This window comes from Pteropus alecto, unplaced genomic scaffold (assembly GCF_000325575.1).
Source record: "Pteropus alecto unplaced genomic scaffold, ASM32557v1 scaffold38, whole genome shotgun sequence".
NCBI classification, from domain to species: domain Eukaryota; kingdom Metazoa; phylum Chordata; class Mammalia; order Chiroptera; family Pteropodidae; genus Pteropus; species Pteropus alecto.
Genome location: NW_006442512.1, coordinates 4,453,686 through 4,469,550, shown reverse-complemented (window position 1 = coordinate 4,469,550; position 15,865 = coordinate 4,453,686). Strand labels below are relative to the sequence as shown.

The 15,865-nt window shown below is 43.0% G+C and overlaps 1 protein-coding gene and 1 pseudogene across 1 annotated transcript in view; one reads left to right on the top strand and one right to left on the bottom strand.

The window, feature by feature from the left end:
• THSD4 (thrombospondin type 1 domain containing 4) overlaps nt 1–15,865 on the top strand; it is a 447,797-nt gene that overhangs the window by 66,536 nt on the left and 365,396 nt on the right. The gene's annotated exons all lie outside the window — the stretch shown is intronic.
• On the bottom strand, nt 1,524–1,642 carry LOC112471731 (annotated as a pseudogene).

Sequence of the window (15,865 nt, the reverse complement as noted above, 5' to 3'; positions counted from 1 at the left end):
ATAGGGTTCTAACAGTGTTAAATGAGATAAGCCACCTCAAGTATTTGATTTGCAAAATGCCTAGTGTTTTTGGTCCATGCTCAGTTGATGCTAGTAGCTCTTAAAATCATCTCTGCTGTTATTATTAACAATAGAGGAAGCGGTGGAGTTTGTAACATATATACCCAGGAGTAGTGTACTTCTTGCCAAACACCCATTTTCCGGTGGAATTTAGGAGGATATTGAGGGCGGAAGGATTCAGGGAGCATGGTGTTATGTATCCCATGGGGGGGCAGTTCATGAGTTAAAGGTTCACATTCTTCCCAGGAGGCACACCATGAGCCAGGAATATAGCAGTGACTTTAAGGAGACAAAGACTCAGGCAGCACAGAACAAGACAGAATTAGCGTGGATGACCACCAGAATAAAGACTGAGAAGATCAGTGGTGAGAGACAGACGGTAGTCAAGGCGTGGTGGTGGGATGGGGCGGGCTGTGGTTTGCTCCTCAACCACATTGTGAGATGGAATCTTAATGGGAAGAAGCTACTACCTGTCCTTGGGTCACAGAGTTCCTAGTGCAAAGTGAAGGCTCTGTAAGTATCCTGATGGGAAAGATATTCAGGGTTTGGCCACAGAGTCATTGATGGAGTAAGAGTAGTAAGGTCATTCGGACCAACGTGAACACAGAGCCAAGGCCTGAAGCCAAGACTGGGGCTCGGGCCATCAGTAATTGGAAGGACCCCCAAAGAGGGCAGAACCACACTGGGTCATTTTGTTCTGGGGCAAAGGCCCTAGGATCAAGATACTCAGGTAAATAGGGGCAGTGTATCTAAGAGTTAGGTCAGAAGGAAGACAGACCCCCAGGTTAACTAAAAAAGGGTCAGATGATGTCAAATGTGAACCTGAGAAGCAGGAGAGCAGAGGAGCCAGAGTGCAGCAAGTGGAGAGAGCACGAAGCTGGGAGCTGGAGCCTGAGGTGCTGGTGGGATTGCTCAGGCATGGTGTCTGGCCTTGGACAGGCTGCTTTTTTCTCAGAGCCTCAATTTCCTCACCTGGCAAATGAGGATGGCCACACCCTGGGTCATGATGCTGGTTACCAGCCGAACCTGAATTAGAGTCATATCTCCTGGGGATAACAGCACTCGTGATGGATATCGATGCTTGCAAATACTTTCTCTTAATCACATTTGATGACATTTGGTCCAGGTAAGTTTCCAGCATGCCATGGTGATAACTGGTCGCCTTTTAGGACACTCTAGCTAAGTCTGATCAAGGGAACAAGGAACACTAAACTATTGACATGAATTAAGTATTCCAAACTCTCTAATATGTCCCAAAGTCCTTCTTAAAATTTCCAGGAAACACTGTTTTACATTAATGCCAGAGTAAAACCTCTCTTCCTGAAAGCATTCAAGAAAACAGAATGCTATTTCTTTCTTTCTTTTTTTTTTAGGTGAGGCAACCCTTGGTTGACCTCACAGATTGCAAGGACCTTGTCAGCTTACAATCCCTTATTTTTTATTTTATTTTTTTTTACTTTTTATGCCTACAGCACCTGGTCTTCCTAGGTAGTCTCCCATCCAAATACTAACCAGGCCTAACCCTGCTTAGCTTCCGAGATCAGACAGGATCCGGCTTGTTCAGGGTGGCATGGCCGTAGACAACAGAATTCTATTTCTTACTCCTTATTTTTCTTAGTCCTGATTCCAGAGAGCCCTATTGGTGGTGGCGCCCTGTGAGAGGTCAGGGCGGCCCTGAATATGAGTTTCGCTAGGCTATTAACGAAAGCTTATTTGGCCAACAAGTTACAAATTCTTTATTACAGGACATCTCAGTGCTTTATTCTACTAATGTGAATTATAGATTTTTAAGAGGAAGGTATAGTCATCAGATATTACCAAAAGTGTCACAGAACCTTTTTTAAATTCGGAGGGGTGCGTTTTTACGGAGATCTCAGGGCATGAATATTTTTGAGAAACTGCTTTGGGAAAGGCTCCCCCAGAGTTTGCTAGAAACTCTTAGTTCCCCTCAAATTGGCCTTTAGTCGTCTTCTCACGTCAGAGTTAACTGTGTGAGCATCATTCACTTGTCACTCATAATAACCGAATCACCATCCAGTGGGATAATTTCATGAACCTTACGTCTGGTATAAGATTTGAGTCCATAAAACACTTTTGTATACAGTTGACCCTCAGACAACATGGTTTGAAATACTCAGATCTACTTATATGAGGATTTTTTTCAATAAATACTGTAAATGTATATTCTCTTCCTTATGGTTTTAATAACATTTATTTTTCTGTAACCTACTTTATTGTAAGAATATGATATATAATACATATAACATACAAAATGTGTTAATCGGCTGTTTATGTCATCAGTAAGGCTTCCAATCAACAGTGGGCTATCAGTAGTAAGTTTTAGGGAACTCAAAAGCTATATGTGGATTTTTGACTGCATGCGGGGGAGGGGGGTTGGTGCCCTTAACCCCCATATTGTTCAAGTGCTAGCTGTATCTGGAAAGTCCTGAAGACCACTGGTTAACACAGTCTGAAACAACCTCAACATTATTTGCTGAGCATTTGTTTTGCAGCAACTTCCCTTCTCCCAGGCTCTTCCTTTTCTCTCTCCATGGGGATACAACCTTCCGGCAAAGGAAACTCTCCTTTGTATCACAAATTATTCCTCTTCCCAAAGGTGCTCGATGTTACTAATATTTAAAATAGGTCAGCTGACATTTCTGGCCTTTTAATACAGTGCAGTCCACGTTGGATTGATAAAGAGACAAACAACACATAAAAGAGATCTAAATAGCCCAAGGAAGCCCGGGATATTATTCCTGGAATATTATTGAATGTTTGCTCCACTACGTACTTTATATCAGCTTTTCAGAAAGCACAAGACTCACTGCTGGTGGGAGCTTGTCCCCTTGACTTTAAGTGGAATCAAGAAACCTTATTAAATAACTCTGAACCATAGAGTAATAAAGTCATCTTTTTTCAGTTCTATTTCAACCCAATGCTACATCTTTTTTTTTTTTTTTTTAACATCAAGAAAAATACTCAGTTGGGTGCTAGCTGTGTCTTTCACAGTTTTCAAACTGAGCTGCCCTTCCATGATACCTGGCTAGAGTTTAACAACATTGTTTTGTTTTCATTTCATGTATTTTATTGTGACCTCATATCGATGGAAAGTGATGTGGGTTTTCCATTCACCATGGTAAGATAAAATTTATTTTACAAATAAATTTTTAAAAATATAAACACATAGAAAAGTCCATGTGGTGGCAAAACCTGTGAAGATCAAAACTGCTGTCATAACAGTTACTGTGTCACCTTCCAAAGTTGACCTAAAATATATGATAACTCATTTTACAGATGAGAAAACTGAGACTTGGAGAGGCAAAATGACTTTGACTGCTATTTGAGATACCCAGAGCGGGAATCAAATTCTTCTGAGTCTTCATGTATTCTCCTCATTAAAACTTTTGCATCAGCCCTTTGTATTAAAACGTAAGGTTAAAATAGTCTCTTAAAATAGTTTTTCCTCTCCCTACAATATTTTGAAATCATGTTCCAAGAATAGATTATAACTAAATAAGGTATTAAAATATTAAAAGCAGTTCTGAATGTAAAAGCACTGAAGTAAATGTAATTGCATTCTTAAAAGGCTATAACATCAGATGTCAGCTTTTTAAGTTAAAATATTTAACCAAAAAACAGCTGAAACAACTTAAGACCTGTTAAAACAACAAATGGGCTAATGTGAGCAAAGTTGAAAAGAATCTTAAAAATATTATAGTCGATTTAATATGGGCCAAAAAAAATTACTTTCCTAAAACCCTGAAAAGCAGCTTAAAACAAATAAAAGCCAGAGTCAACAACTACAAATGCTAATAACAATCAAGTCCACTAGAACTAAAGGGTAAATTTAGAACTGAGTAAAGTGATAACATAGGTTTCTTTTGGGGTTTTAATATGGGTCAAATCGAGTTGAAATCAAGCTTAGAGTAAATCAAAATGCACCTCATAATGGTTTTTAAGAATCCATTGCAAGTCACACAGTGTGGAATTCTGCCTGGAAGGAATCAGTGAGTGACTTTTTAGGAACTTTGAGGAAACGTCCCCCTAGTCTGCCTGTTTGAGCTCACTGACTCACTTGCTGGAAGAGAAAGTTTCCGTGAGGTGAAGAGTCAGGGCACTGAGATCACAGGCCAACTGAACATACTCAGGCCTTGCTGAAGGATGTTTGGTTATCAGAACAATGCAGAAAAAGGGGTCAGAAAGAATGAGAAAATTTACTCTAAGGAACAGACCAGAATAACTCTATTAAGTTTGTTGAATCATTGTGATTTCCTCCTGTTTTAAATTTTGCAACTCCATTTCACATTGTATTGGCTAGTAGAATTCTAAAAACACAAAAGTTATTTGTTGTCTATTGTACATAACAAATTATCCCCAAATGTAGTGACTTAAAGACAACAATAAATACTTATTATCTTATGAAACATGGATCAGGAGTTCAGAAGTGGCTTGGCTGGGTGTTGCTGGCTGGCAAATCTGCATCTCTTATGAGGCGGCAGGTGTGGTCTGGAGCTGTAGTCATCTGAAGGCTTAACGGGGGCTGTAGGATGCACTTCCAAAGTAGCTTACTCACTGGGCTGGCCAACTGGTGCTGGCAGGTGGTGGGAGGCCTCAGTTCCTCTCCACGTGGGCCTCTCCATGGGTTGCTGAGTATCCTGCCAGCATAGTGGCTGGCCTCTCCATGGGCTGCTGAGTATCCTGCCAGCATAGTGGCTGGCTTTCCTGAAAGCAGCCATCAGAGATGAGGTAGAAAGTACAACATCCTTTCCAACTTAGTCTCAGGAGTCATAAACTTTTACCTTGGTCATTCTGTATCGGTTACACAGACCAGTCCCCATTCAGTGTGTGGGGTGAATATGAGAAGGCGCTGATCATTGCGGGCCATTTTGGAGGCTGTCTACCTCAACAAAGAATTAAAGATCACAAAGAGAGCAGAGAAGCTCTGTTTGCCTGTGGCCAACCTTGAAGGAAGAAGAGGCCTAAGAGATAGACGGATGGTGGTAGCTTAGAAAAGGAGAAGGCATCATCTAAATCCCAGTAAGGCCGGTTGAAAGGAGGACGGGATTGTTCAGACAGCCAGTGAGAACTGAGGAGGAGCATGGCAGGAAAGGGGTAGGAAGTGGGGCAGTTAGAAAAGGTTCCTGGAAAACTGGTTGCACAGCTTCAGGCTTCCTTGGGTTCCAGGGAGGTCGTTCCGAGCTCCAAGCTTCGGATGCCATAGCAGATCCTTACAGATCAGTCAAATTAGTGTCCTGAAGTGGCAAGAGAAAAGCCGGTTGATAGAAGGATAAAAGGTGAAGCAGCAAAAATCAAGGACTGCCTGTATGGCCCTGCTGCTTATTTTGGTTTAGGACAAGATTAACACAACAACAACAATAAATCACAATAATAATAATGATGATGTCAGAGACACAGAGCGCATTTCTCCTAAGGAATATATTTATTATAGGAACTCGAGAAAATGCAGATAAGCAGAAGAAAATAAAAATAATTTGTAACCCCACTACTCAAAGAATACTGCTAAAAATTATAGTTTCTGTTTTTTCCAGCGATAGGAAACGTATCACTCTCTTTCCACGTGCGTATGTCAGGTTCGTGTGTGTGTATTCTACGAAAGTGGTATCATGCCACCGTAACTTGCTTTCCTCACGTAGCACTCCTCTTTAACAGCGATTTCTGTTGTGAGTGATTCTACTATAACATTATTTCTCAACCTTCTTTCCATTACTGCTTCCTTCATGAGCCCTTTTAATACCACAGACATACTGTATGTCTGTTTGTGGTCTTGAGGTCCCAAAATAATTGTAATAGCTAAGATTTTTTTTTACCTCCCAAGAACAGATGTTTGCTCCCTTTGACACTTCACTCATTATAGCAACATTTTCTATAGCTTTATGAGATTTCATTATGTGAGCATACAGTAATTTGTATAACCCCCAATCCCCTTACTGAAAATGTGGATTACTTCTAGGTCTTATTTGTTATACTCAATGTTGCAACAAACACCTCACTCATGTCCAGGCATTATTTCTCTCATCCACAGGAATCAGACTCTTACCTACAACCCTCCAGTATGATCTCCTTTCCCTTTGATTTCAACACCATGAGTTTTCATTTCTTGGTTCAGCCACTCCTGAGTACCTGCCTGGTGCCAACTAGTTCTGAGTCTGCACTGGCGATAGAGACATGACTGAGAAACTGATTTTATCTGTGAAGAGTCACAGCTGAGTAAAAGGAAAGAGACAAATGGGGATGAAAAGGAGGCCGGGAACTTGGATACCCAAGGAGGTCCTCAGAATGGGCTAAAGGGGTTCAAAGGTGGGCTAGGTCACAGCCCAATCCTCTTTGGAACTCAAGTCATGGCACATGATCTCTGATCCGTGATTGTTTCAAATCTCAATTTCCTCATCTGTACATTGGGCTAGCAATACTGACTGCACAGGGATTTTTTTTTTCAAATCTTCTGTTGTTGGAGCTCAGCTCAGATCAGAGAGCAATCAGAGGAAATGCTAAATTAGGGCCCATTGGACTTCTGAATGTGACATTAATTAAATAAAAAAACTCCGGGAACTCTGGGTAGTTTGTCCAGGGGAACACTCTGGGTTTATGATGACGTCAAATCCAAAAAGAAATACAGATTTTTTTCTGGGCACTTTTCTTCCTTCTCACCCCTGAGTAATTCTAATGATATGCATGTAAAATGCATTATTGCAAATTCTCTAACAATTTCTGCCTCAGTAATCAATGTTACATTCTAATAGAGCAAGAACATCTGCTTAATAATTTCATGTAACTGCTCTACAAAGCTACCAGGGGTAGAAATTGGTCAGTTGGGTAGAGCATGAAGCGGTTGGCATGAAGAAAGACAGTTTGAACCCAGATTTGGCCACTAACATGGGGCGAGTGATTTAATTTCTCCAAGTCTTGGTTTCCTCATCCACCAAATGGAGAAAATAATGATACAGACCATACAGGGTTGTTTTGAGGATCCCAAAAGTGAATGTGTGTGAAGAGCTTAATGTCAACACCTGCTCCAGAGCAAACACTCGAAAAATGGTAGGTGACGATAGTGGTAATGATTGGTAATGGTGGTGACTGTGGTGATGATGATGATGGTGGTGGCGGTGATGCTATTTGTGATGATGTTAGGATGGTGATGTTGGTGTTAGTGCTGATGGTGGTGGTGGTGATGATGATGGAAAAGTAAAAAGTATTGCTGATTTTTCTGATGAGGGAGGTCAACAGACCGAGGGCAGCCTTTTGCCTCTGATCCTCATTGGCTCTGTGATGTTGAGTCTTGGTGATCCTCAAGTTGTCCACCTGTGAAATGGGACTAGGACCTTCCCCTCAGGTCATAGTGATGATCCAAGATAATGTGAGAGCAGCTGGGGTGGGCAGGCCCAGTAAATGTTATTTTATTTTATTTTTTATGAAAAGGATATTTAGTAAACAGCTTGACCACTCCAATAGATCACTCAATATTTCATTTCCTCATTTTGATTGTTTGTGGTGCCTATTTTTCTTCCTTTGACACACATAAATTCCCATGCTTGTGAAGGGGCTCACCCTGTCCTGGCACCCACCATGGTTTCAAACAGCTTCTGCTCGTCTAAACCTTAGCAGCTTCTTCCACCAAGTTCTGGTCACTCCCTCAGGAAGCCTTCCTTGACTGACCTGACCTACTTAGAGCTTCCTATTTTGAGACTCTGAATCACACAATTAATTTGTAAAACAATTCGCCAACACTTTACTATGTTAAATATGTATGTTTCTTTTATATAGGAATGTTTGTTTTGTCTCCCTAACAAATTAAAACTTGAAAGTCAAGAATTGTTTTATTTTTAATCTCATCTGCTTTCTTTTACCCGATTTCCTCCCCCTCGTACAAAAATAAATTTTTTATAGCACAGCGCTGAACATATAATGGGCATTTAATAAGTAAAGCCATATTTGGATTTCTTTTTCATATAAATCCTGCTTTTTCTGTTGCTTCTTTTTCTTCACCTCACTCCCCATATCATGTACCTTCAAATATATACAAATACCACCTTTTATGTTTATATATTTAGTGACCCACTTGTGAAAATAAATGTGTTACAATGTGGGGCCTGGGATACCTGATGCCATTTGAGCCTCAGAATATACTAATTAATTCAGTTGTGTCTGTGAGAAAATAGGAATTTCTCAATTTAAATATATATACTGTAACAACTACACTGTATCTTCCCCCACAGTTACTGAAGGGGGATGGGACAAAAAGTAAAGCCACTCTCTTAACTGTCTTGCCAATTGGTTGTGTGTCCCCCTCTCCCAAACTCCGAGATGATCTGACTCTAAAAATGTTGAAAACCCTGGGTCGCATTCTGCTATGAATCCATTGTGTTGCCAGCTATGAATCCATTGTGTTGCCAGTTATGAGCAGACTGTGTCACTGTATTTTTGTGCTCTTCTGTCCTTATTTCTTTTCTTTCTAATTTTTTTTTTCTCTTTAATTCAGTCTTTAACCATCCAGTCTAGCCTTTAGGTGAACGATAGTGGCCATTTGGGTGTTTCGGTCTGCTTTTACTATAAGACCATACAGAAACCTTTCATCTGATTCTCTTAGGAGACAACAGTCGCCACTTACCTTGGTGAGTAAGGAAGGCAAACGGTGCTGTCACTCTCTTTTGCTTGTGGCTTTGCTCTCCCCTTCCAACCAACAGCCAGTTCAGGCCTAATGATTCTCTTCCTCATATTTACCCGTTCGTTCACTTAGTCAGTCTGCCATTTAATAAATATTTATAATTTGTCCACTGTGTGCCAGGTGCTATTCCGGGCTCTGGAGATAGAACTGTGAATAAAACCGATAATGCCCTGCTCTCCAGGAGCCAACATTCCAGCAGGGGAGAGAGAACGACATGCCGCACTGCCATTTCTCGGTTGGAACTTTTTTTCAACTCTGAACCTTGGCAAAAGTCCACTTTCCATGTGTTTATTAAATATGCTGAACCAGATAGTTGCCACTACTTTCTGGAGATCAGGGTTTAGCAAACTTTAGCTCCATAACACAGAGCGTTTGATATTATGATTTATAAGATAAAAATTTATGGCCTTCTGCAGATGTCACATCTGATTTGTTCATCGTGTTCCATACAGGCAACATGGGGTCGTGGAAAAAAAGCAAGACCAAGCTTTGCTCACAGGGCCTCAGTTTCCACATCTGTAAAATGAGGGGGTGGGATAATACCTGTGGTTCCCTCCAGCTCTACAGCCCAACAGCTCCAGTCTTACAAGATGACTGTTCTTTTCCTGAAGAGCTGTTTGCCTTCTTCCAGCCGGAGGCAGCGCCAGGGCATCTGAAAAATACCAAGCCTCAGTTATGATGTGTCGCCATGAAGACGTTGGCTGCCCTCCGGATGTAACCGCTGGTGCCGTGGTCCAGAGTTAAATTTAGATAAAAATCAGTTAGGAGCTAAAAATATTACCAGCTTTCCTGACAGGTTGTATCCATCTTCATGGGAGGAAAAACAAGGAACTGGCTGCTTGGCGACAGGGAGTGGGCTGGGCTGAGTTTGAGCCCAGGCCTCGGCTGGAAACGCGTTGACTTGAACGGCCAGGGCCAAAGCCGTTTCCTGGGAAAGCTGCGGCAGACTGGGAGGCTTTGGCCAGCAGAGAGTTCAAGTTGGAGAGAAGGTGGCTGGGCCTCTGAGTAACCCACACTGCCCGTAACTTCTAGAAGATTCTTTTGAAGAATCCTGTTCAGAATGAAATCTAGAAGCTTCCTTTGCTGCCTCCTTAATAACTTGCTTTAAAAGGATTCTTTAGCGAAAAGGCATATATTCATTGAGTGGAAAGGTGAAGGTTGAGTTGATGTCATCTCCTGTGAGACACCGTGTTGGCAAGCTGAGTTAGAACTGCAGCTCTACTCAGATTGCTCGTGTGGCCGCGCCTTTCTGAGCCTTGGAGTATGGAACTGAGGTAATGTCGTTTACCTGACAAGGTATGGTGACAATTACATGAGCTGATATGTGCCGAGCACATTGTAAATGCTCAGTCAGTACACAGTATCGTTGCTGGTATTGTTATGTCCTCCTGGGCCACATGAAAAATGGCTGCAGCTGCCCCTGGGTGCACCCGTGAGAAGGACGCATGGCATGTGGGGTCACTCAGACCCCGTCTTAGCTCTCACTTGCCAGAAATGGGTATGACACCTACTGTGTAAGGTTATTTTAAGAACTGCATGAGGTCATGTCATTAAAACACCCGGCACACAATAAGTATTCAGTAAACACAGGGAATAGTGCATTATTGTAGTCAATAGAGTGAGCTCTAAAATTAGACCGACTTGTTAAAATCTAGGCTTGACCGGTTATCAGTTGGGGACCTTAGAAAAGTGTCTTCGCCATTCTGAACTTCAGTTTCTTCTTATGTAAAATGGAAATAATAATAGTATCAGCTGTCTAGAGTTCCTGTGAGGATAACATGGCAATGCACGTGACTCCATTATCCCAGTGCCTGGCACGCAGTAAAGCCCTCAGTAACTGTTAGCCCTTTCCTTCCTGCCCACTCAGTTCTTCCGGGACCCAGCTGAAGAAAGCAGCCCTGCACTGTGTTCCTTCTGACCTAAAATACTGTTTTATAAACCCACTCACTTTTTCTCACTTTCTCTTTCTGCCTCTGCTGCGGTTGTCACGGGTCCATTGTTCTTTTGGCTGCCAAGAGTAAGAAAGAGGCTAGTTCGGTGAGTAACTTAAAGTAAAACAGACATCAGTCGACACATCAGAGATTTGAATGGCATAGACAGTCACTAGCCTGTGTACCAGGCGTCTCTGAGATCTGGCCTTGGCAAGCGGGGAGGCAGGTCTTGCTAATTTGTTCTCCCACCTGTGGGTCTCCTGGAGTGTAGACAGAGAATTAAGCTAGTTTCTCCTGCACTCTTCTCAGTGGCCTTTGGCCAAAAAAGCTGTTCGTCTTGCCTTCCAGTTTTCTGCTACAGTCATTTACACAGTGTTGATTGGTTTTCCTGAGGTGGTGTTTGGGCATCTCCCCGAGCCACCTAGGTGTTTGGCCTGTGATGGTGATGGCGGGGTGGCTGCCCCTCCTCACGCTCCTCCTGGCGTGGGGAAGCAGCTCTGAATCTCTAACTGCCGCGGGCCAAGAAAATTTGGACGTGGACACATGCACACTTGGTTTCATCTGAAGACAGTCAGGTCTCAGGCAGCCAGATCACTGGGAAGAAATGTGGCTTTGCCTCTGATCTCCACATTTGGGGAGACATGGAGTGATCAGCCTCAGCTGGCTCTGACTCAGAGCAGATTAACTTTTATGAAATGATTGTCTCCAAACACACTCACTAAATGCAAAACGCTGTAGTGGCCCCACAGGCACCACAGGGTGGGGTCGGTCAGCCGCAGGCGCTCACTCTGGTTGGGATCACCGATGTGGTCGGCTCTGGAGCATGCCAGTTGGCAGGCAGGAGCAGGAGTCCCAGATTCAGAAGCCGAAACCCTAGACTTTGGTCCTGGCCGTCTGCTAATCATTCGTGGCAACTGGGAAAAGTGTGCGGCTTCCCCGAGAATGCCCCGGCCCCATCTCAGGGTCTCTGTGGAGAGGTGGGTGGCATTTGTGGCGTTCGGATTCACAAATAGTGATATCAAATCACAGCTCTTTTCTCACCCCTGTGTGACATTAGTTACTTATCCTTTGAACTTTGGCCTCTTCATCTATAATGCAAAGATAATAAGATTACATTTTTCAGGGTCTTGTAAGAAGCAGACACCGAGATGAGATTACATGTGCAAGGATTTTTTTTTTTTTTTTTTTTTTTTTTTTAGGGCAAATGGGTAGGCTAGGAGAATGGTCGGACAGCAATGCAAGTGTGTTCTCAATTGAAGGAGAGAAGGAGGGAAGGTTGGGTAAGGGTCCTAGATTTCCAAGGAGGGTTCACCAGGGCCCTATAGGGGAGCCCTGGAGTCAGAGTTGAAGTTGACTCTCAGAGGAGTCTCAGGGAACAGACTTGCCTCAGTACCCCTGCAGGTTCAGCCATTGCCCTGGGGCGCTCAGCTCAGTGCCAGTGGTGCTGCAGTGGTGGATTTCAGAGCCTAGCAGCTAGGTCCCTTGGTAAGTTGTGCTCCCTATAGTTGGAGGTCTGCCAAGGACAGACATTCTCGTAGGCGCCACAAATATCCACACTGCATGGTGGCTGTGAGGATAAGAGATCAGTGATGTAGAGAATGGTACATCTTATTTTAAGGATGATGTATATGTGTGCATGGGTACATGTATGTATGGAAATTTTGGACTATCATATATAGAAGGAAGAACACCAGACTTGGAATCAGGAGACCAATCAGGGAAAGAAAGAACCCTGCTCAGGACCTTCAAATTACTACCTTAATTTAATCCTCCCCACAAACTCAGGGAAGTTGGACGTCTGAGGTCTCAAAGTTAGAATGCAGTATACTTGAGATTTGAACCCCAGTTCAAGTCTTGTGACATTAACCTCTGATCATCCAGTGGTTGCCACAAGGTTGAGGTAGGGATCGTTATCCCCAATGGCAGCTGTCTGTCTTGTTTTGTCCATGCTGTATAATCAACACCTAGAATGGTTTGTGGTACACAAAAGGCTCTTAGTAAATATTGGAGTGATGAATCCATTGACTGTGAACTGCTAGCTTGGTGCCCAGTCTAGCTCACCCAGATGCCATTTAAGCACCCCCCACCCCCCGCCTCATTAGGCCTCCCTAAATATGGTGCTCCTATGGGGAGCCTAGGATGCTTGAGTGAGGACATCTTTCCTTCTTTTGGTGGCAAAAAAGGCTGTGGTAGAGAGAACCACTGTATATTATACTTTCTGCCTGAAGAAACAGGGTGTAATGCAAGCTTTAGCAGCTCAACTCATGAGCATGAGCGTCCTTCATACCAAGGCTGGGTTTCAGATCGGGCCTGCTTTCTTTGGAGCAGGCCTCAGCCAGCCCAAAGGCCCCTTGTTACTGCCCTTGTGAACAGACCATTAATGTGTTGCGGAATTGGAGAATTGGCCTTCAGGTCTCCAAACAGCTGCCTGTTTTGGTTTCCTGTTTCTGATGTGTGGGCCTCTCAGACTTGAGCTTTCTCACCCTCCACATGCTCTAATTAGGCTGAGCCTTTGTGTTTTCTTGGCCAGTAGCCTTGTCGTTCTGGCATCTACAGTTTTGGACAGGAAGAATGTGGATTTGAGTGGCTGGCAACTGGTACAATGTAGAAGGACATTCCCATGGCATCACTGTGGGCATTTTTATTTTCCCAAGAATCAGCCAGAATAAGTGTACTAGGGGTTCTGGCTGTCATTGAGGATACATATTAAGTCTGGTTCACCTTTACGCAGTGCTATTTCTCTCTCAACAGAGGTAACATTTGCATCTACCACCTGATTTTTAAGGTAGTACCAAGCTTTCCTCTCTTACAGAATTTAGTAGATGCTTGTTGAAGAAATGTGGACTTTAGTCGACAAGATCCTGCTCCAAAAGGCTGTGGCTTCTTCCTGCCTTCCCTCTCCCACCATCTGGTCCTTTGTCTTCAACTAACATTTCTCACCTGTCTCTTTTATGACAAATACATGGAACTTAGAGATGAATAAGATGCCATCTCTGCCCTCAAAATACTAGCAACCTCTCAGCTTGCTGTTTCAGTTGCTAGTTTAGTTGATGAAAATATTTAAAGAAAGATTATTTTTAAGATTTAGAATTTACATTATGGAGGACAGTGTGATAAGATACAGCCAGCAAACAGGAAGCTAAAGCAGTATATCAGCCAGAACAGTCATAAACTGAGAACTTAGCTCTTTTCCACAAAATAGTCCAAAGCATGTTCATGTGGATTGTCTTTCTTCATGACATAACAAGTGAAAAACATGGAGAAATTTCTCCTTCGTGGAAATGGAGAAAGAGTTAAAGGATGTCTTCAAAATCCTAGCTTTGAAACCAACACGTGATTTCTCTAGAACCTTTTCTCTGGGAGACACACATCAGCAGCCTGTCTAAATTACTAGGTCGTAGAAGAGTTTGGGGATTAAGCACAGACTATGTGAAACATCTGACACATTTCCTGGGTGTTTACTAAACATCCAGTAGAATTGGTAGCTCTCATTTTTATTATTATTTCACCATCATTCTTGTTATTTTCTCAATTCCCAGCTCTGGTGGCAGCTGTTGTAAGGCTGTCTCCCAGGATCCATGGAGAAGCCCCGAGGGCCAGATAATACTGAGGCGGGCATTGGCCGAGAGTGTGGCCAAATGCTAGTCCATCAGGGCAAATGACTTGGCAGGCCAGGCAGGGTCTGACCCAAGCCCCAGAGAAGAAACACAATGGTTTCCCTATCTCCAATTCTCTGAAATGGAGCCCTTGGCATCATCTGGATTCGCTGTTGGATAGATTTTTGGCCCTCACAGCTCTCAGAGGCAATTGGCAGATATGGTAGATGGTGGAAGGAAAATGTGTGTTCTTCATGGAAGCTATGATGTTCATCTGGGGCAAAAGCGGAATATGTTACAAAGTCCGCTTCTTTTTGAAGCTATACATTCAGAACTAGAATGTGACAGACTGGAACAGATGGGCTGGGGCTGCGCTGGATGTTGGAAAGGCTTCCTTCTTGAGCAGAATTAATGGTGCACAGGTCCTGGGAGGGTGAGAGCACTCTTGGCATGCAGCTGTCCTATGTGGCTTCTGCTGCACTCATCTGTGAGACATGTTAGATCTGAGAAATGAGTCTTGGATCCTGGGTCATGTTAGCGTCAGAGTCATCTTTTATTAATTAAATGAGACAATACATGTGAGGTGCTTAGAGAGTGCCTGGCACACAGCTCATGTTTAGTGCATGCAGACACTCATCAGCACCAGCATCTTCTTTAAGTTGATGGTTCTTTGCTTAAATCAGTGTTGTTGGTTTCAGAGATGGTTCTTCAATGAAACAAAATTTCCTGCTCTGTTTAGGACATGAATAAAGTATCCCTCTCCCCCAACCCCATGAGGATTTTCATATAATCCTCATCTCTTAGAACCTAGACTCCCAGGATGGCAAATAAATTCAATTTGGAGCTATGGAATCTGGATGGACTCCTTTTTGAGAAGAATTCTAGGACTTATTTCAAGCTCAGAGGACAAAGATACAGTGATTGATTAGTGATGTCTGTCATGGGTGTGAGATAGGAGTGGGAGGCCACGTGTGCCATGCTTTTACCACCTTTAACCAGATAGAGAAACTTCAAGCTCTACCTCCCCGCCAAAGACGAGTATGAGGTTCGTTTCTGAGGATGTTGCCATTCTGGCAAGCAGCTGAGACCTGAACAGCTGTTTATCTTCCCGGTCATGTTTCTGGTTTCTGGCTGTTTGTCTTTTAACAAGAGGTCAGTGATTGAGGGCTCCTCCACATCTGCAGGGAGTTTCCTGCAGAATTAGGATGTGTAAAATAAACCCACAAAATCAAAGCTCAAGCAGATGCTGGAGATTGTTTCCCACTTGAGGTCATTCTTCTTCCAGAAGGGCAGGGTGGTGGGTCGTGGAGAAATGATGTGGAAGGCCAAACTTGAGGAACTGGATTGAAACAAAACACAATCAATTAAAAAAAAAAAAAAACCTTTTGAAAATAAATCTCAAACCGGGGAGAAAGCACCTCAGTGGATGGCCTTTCAATTGTAATCCATTAGGGAAATAAAGTGATGGCTGCCATATCCCCAACATGTGTGAGACATGCATACACACTCTCTCTCCCTCAAATGCTCGAGCTTTTAGAACTTATTTAATCAATTAAGTGATTTAGGGCAATTGGTTTGCAACTTTTAATATA